This window comes from Marmota marmota, unplaced genomic scaffold (genome assembly GCF_001458135.2).
Source record: "Marmota marmota marmota unplaced genomic scaffold, marMar, whole genome shotgun sequence".
Classification (NCBI taxonomy): Eukaryota; Metazoa; Chordata; class Mammalia; order Rodentia; family Sciuridae; genus Marmota; species Marmota marmota.
In genome coordinates this window covers 27,300,325-27,305,620 of record NW_026000211.1, presented here as the reverse complement: position 1 = coordinate 27,305,620, position 5,296 = coordinate 27,300,325, and positions in this window count along the sequence as shown.

Here is a 5,296-nt window from a genome sequence, read left to right as displayed (position 1 = left end):
CAGCACTTTCCCGCTAGCAAAAAAAAAAAAAAAAAAAAATTAAAACACCACACCCATCTGAAATAGCTAGATAATTGAGGATCAAAACCTTGTCTGAGTAATTAGCTCTTGATAACCCAGCTCTTCTGTGTACCCTGGCAAGGCAAAGTGGATATGCTAGTGCTCTGCTGACCCGGAAGTTAATTAGAATCTGCTGTGAAGACAGTGCTTGTCCTCCCTGGCCTAGCAGTGCTTGGCTCAGTTGACACAATTTTCTTTCTTTCTTTTTTTTTTTTTTTTGGTTCTTAAACATAGAGTAAAGCTGAATGAAGTCTTTCCCTGGAAGGTAGAGACGAAGGAAAACATGAAGGACATTGTCCCCTCTGAGTTGTGACCACTTCAGTGTCTCAGGTTTTCAGAGCTGGTGTAGCTAGCTGAGAACAAATCATATTCACCCATTTTAGGGAACATCAGTTAATGTCCTTAAAGTGCTTTGAAGATGAACAGCAATAAATATATAAATAAACACACTTCAGATGTTTCCTATTGATTGGAGGTTGGTTTTATAGTGCAAAACTATTGCTTCAGTGGTTGGAAAAGCCACCCAGAGTGAGTTACAATACCTGAAGATTAAGGTCAAGGTCATTAATTATTGCCACCTAAAAGCCCAGTGTAGCTTACAAAATAAATCTGGCCTGGTCCCGGAACTAAGCACAGAGCATAATGGAGAGTTTAGAAATACAGGAAAACTAGTGTTCTAGTGCAGCTGCATATTACGAATAGAGTTAAATAAGTTATAAAATAACTTGGTGATTTTACAATGCATCATAAAAAATGAAGTCACCCAAGTTTTAAATATACACAAACCAATTACCCAAGAACTCATTCGAGAGGTTAGTGAACAATGTCAGCTTTTTCCATGGAACTCATTTCAGTATGTTGTGTTTTTATTATCGATCATTGAAAAAATGCTTGCTCTGATAAGTCTGTGCTTTCAGAAACTTATTTTGCAAAAGTAAATGGATAAAATTAGCTTGGGTATTACTATTATTTGGACATTTTGTTGTTTGCGGGTAGGGAATGGAGAGATGAAATCTTTTTGTGAGTCCTGTTAGGAATCGAGGAATTCTCCTTTTTCATTCTTCACTTTTTCTTTCTACTTGTGAAGAAAAAAAATCTTATTTTCCCAGTCATTTCATAAGCACTCATTGCAATTTTCTTTCAGAGTTAGATTTGATTGTTTCTGTTCTCATGGATAGGCACCATTTGTAGGCCATAGGCCAGGACTTCATAAAAGAGTGATCTCTTGTCATGAACCAGGCTCCATGCTGGGTGATTCAAATTCTTGGTATGCTCATACTACACAATAACCATATTAGGTGTTGTCACTGATATTAAGTGTTCCCCAAAGGTCCACACTTCAACCCTAGTGTGACATTATTAAGAGGTGATGGACTTTAAGAGAGGGGCCTTCTGGGAGGTCCCCAGGTCACCTTCTGGGAGGTCCCCAGGTCACCTCCTTCAAGGGGAGGGTGGAAGCCCAGGCCTCCCTCTTTCTCTCTTTTACATTCCTTGTCATGAGTTGAGTGGTTTTGCTCTTCCACAGACTCCCAATGTTATGATTTGGGTATGAGATGTCCCCCCAAAGAGCTTATGTTAGGCAATGTAGCAATGTTTGCAGGTGAAATTAGATTATGGAAGCTATAATCTAGTCAGTGGATTCATCCATTGGATGGATTAATAAGTTGAAAGGACTATAGTACTGGGTGGTAACTGTTGGCATGCAGTTGTGGCTGAAAAAAGGTTACGTGTGTATGTGTGTGTGTGTGTGTGTGTATGCCTTTTTTGGTTTGAATTTCTGGTTCCTTGCTTGCTGTCTCTGCCTCCAGGCTGCCCTGACCTGAGCAGCTTTCCTCTGCCACACCCTTCCATGATGATCTGCCTCACCTGGTGTGGTCCCCCACCAATGGAGTCACCCAACCGTGGACTAAACCTCTGAAGTTATTGGCCGGGTATTTTGGTCACAGTGACGGAAAAGCTGACTGATATTCCCTACCATGATGTACCTGCCTTGACACAGGCCTCAAAGCAACAGAGCCATCAATCAGGAACTGAAACCTTTGAAACCATGAACCAAAGTAAACCTTTTTTTCTGTATAAGTTGATTAGTTCAGGAGTTTGTTGTAGTAATGAAACACTAACACATGAAGTAAACATTTTACTTTAAAAGTGAGGACAATCTAACTAAGAAAAACTACATGTCCAAACCCATCTTACGAGAAGAATAACAAGGACGTAAGCAAGCTTTCTGATTTCAGACCTTGCTTTTATACTCAATGTATAGATTTTTAAAATTAATTTTCACTCATATTCTAACATTGAATATTTCCAGTGCATAGAATATTAGAATATACTCTTAGATTATTGAAATGGAACTCGATTTATTTTTGTCAATAAAACCAAATTTATCCAGTATGTGCAAAGTATTTTGTAAAATTTTTTAAAATTCATTAATGGAAAATATATAGCTCTTATCCTCCCTGAGATAAATGATTTAAATTCAAGGCAGAATAGAGGGACTTTTGACTAGAATAAAATCCATGGAGTCAGGAAGGATATGATGTACTGAGGTTTTAAGGAAGAATGGTTTGAACTAAAGGCTATCGGCCACTATCATATACAGAGTTCTCTACTGATCAAAACTTGTCAGCAATATGAACAGAAGTGCAGTCCTCTCAATCAGTGGGCAACTGAAAGAGTCAGTAGAAGGTTATATATTATGAGGTGATAGTACTGTGTTCATGAATAGCTTACTCATTTTAACATGTATTCTCCATCTTTAGCAGAGCACAAAATAATAAAAACTTTGGCAAGTGATTGGTCTTCAGAATTGGTCTTGTGGAGTTGGGTCTTCCTTTCTCATAAGAAGTTGATACTACTTTTTGTAATATTTAAAAAATTCAGTTATTCTCATTGCATGGTATGTTTATTGAAGGTTTTAGTGTCTAATTTTTTTTTTTTAATCCATGAAGCAGAATGAAATGAAGCCATAAGAAAGTGGGCATCTCTGTTCCCCATAGTGAGGGCATGGCAGTGAAGTTGATTTAGCAGACACTTCCATTAGTGGCCCCCACTCAAAAAAAAAAATCTAGATTTTTTTCCGTGGCTCTTATTTCCATCCCGGGAGGCATATCTGTTTCTTCTTTAACATGCAAACAAAAACTTTCTTTTAAATCTTCGTGGTGAAGCAAACATTGCCATCTGCTCATTTTATTCATAAGTGACACTCTATTTGTTACTTAAGAAATAGTGATAAGGACAGATTTTGAATATAGGGTCATACTAATTAGCAAGATTTGGAAGTATCCTGCAGCGGTGATACATAAAATAATGTGCCAATCAAAAAGCCATAGTATAAAATTCAAAAAGAAGAAAATGTAGAAGTCAAAGTTCATGGAGGCTCAGAGAATCATTCCTTCTCATAAGAGTATGTGAACCAGATGTACCTAATTGCATTCAGAAGAACAATAGCATTAGTACAAAACAAGATTTTTAAAAGCTTTAAAGTAATGTGAAATTGTCAATATTTGCTGTGTTTGATCCATAGATTAGATGATTTCATAGGAGTCAATCTATATACATACTACTTGGTTAACAGTTTTTAGTTTAGAGGAAAATGTGAGATCCAGGTGAGGGAGGGAAACTCACATTTGATTCCATATGAAAGTTTGGAAGAGTTTGTACTTTAAGTTTGCCGAGACATCATTTGCTTTGCAGGAATGAATATTCTTCATTCATTAACTCTGAATGAAGTTATTATTTTCCTGAGTAATTCTTATTTATAAGGGACATGAAGGGAATATATTCATGCATTACTTGGTATCATTAACAGTCATATCTAGCTTTTCACAAATTGACTAGATTAGAAAATAGACATTTCTGCATAGTGAGGTGGCATATGCCTGTACTCCCAGCAATTTGGGAGGCTAGAGCAGGAGGTTTGAAACTTGGAGGCCAGCCTCAGTAATTTAGGGAGACCCTCAGTAAGACCCTATCTCAGAGCAAAAAAGAAAAAAGAGAAGAACTGGGCATGTAAGTCAGTGGTAAATCACTCCTGGATTCAATACCCAGTAATGCCTGCTTCCCCCGCAAAATAAAATAGACATTTCCCATTACCTATATCTAAAAGTCAACTTTATTTTAATTATTATGATAACAAACAGGATATACCCATTGGCATAAAGTTTGCCTCTTGCTCTGGCAATGTTGGGTGACTTTATTCCTTACTCTTGCTGGAAGCTGATGAGTTCCTGTGGCATGTGCCAGGGTGGGCAAGGGTAGTTCCCACCTAAAGACAAGGTGACATCAGTACATCTTACTGAGGGAATGAATTTCTCATTTTGATTTTCATGAGGAGATTGGATTCATATACTGCTTATGTCAGTGGCTACACTCTGATAGAACACTCAACTTCCTAATCATAGGCATATTCTTGAAAATTTGTTTTGTTATGAACAGGGAAAAATCTAGTTTTAATTTGTAATCATAGCATCTAAGGAAACCAATGAATTTCAAATGTATATAATTTATTATTATAAACAGACTTAGATTTAATATTAAAAAATTAAAAATAAATCAGGGGTTGAGGCCTAGGATATTGTGATGATAAATATTCTCTGTAAGCATTTTAGTCATAAAGAAACAGTTCTATATTTTGATCTGAAGTTCTAATAGGTAAATCATTCTAACTTTTTGGATTGCAAATTTATAAGTTGTATAGTTAAGCAATGATAAATCTGTAAGAAAAACATAATAGATATCATTATATAATAAAGCAGATGTTCCTATATGGTACCATTTTCCTCAGAATAAATGAATAAAACGTATTCATTCCTGACAAAGTAAGTGATATTTATGCAAACTCCAGGTACAAATATTTGGAGAGTTGCATATGATAAAAGACTCTAAGGAGATATTCACAGACATTTTAAATTAATAAGTGACCCTTTTAGGGTCTGGGGTAGCAAGTGGAGATACTGTCAGCAGCTCAAGAGCAGAGCTCCTCTAAAGGAAATTTTCAATTTCTGAGCTCTCAGTGGGCTGAGCAGGACACATTCTTGTTTAGCCCTGCACCAGAGCAACACTATTATTAATTATGCAAACATTTTTTTGGATGGGTAAAAGAATCTGAGAATGACTCAGCAAGAGATTTCAAATCCAATGCCTCCACCTGCTTATTGAACTTTTTTTTTTTTTTTTCATTTTTTTTCAATTTGCTGTCTTGCTCCTGGTTAAATTCCATGGGGGATTAAAAATG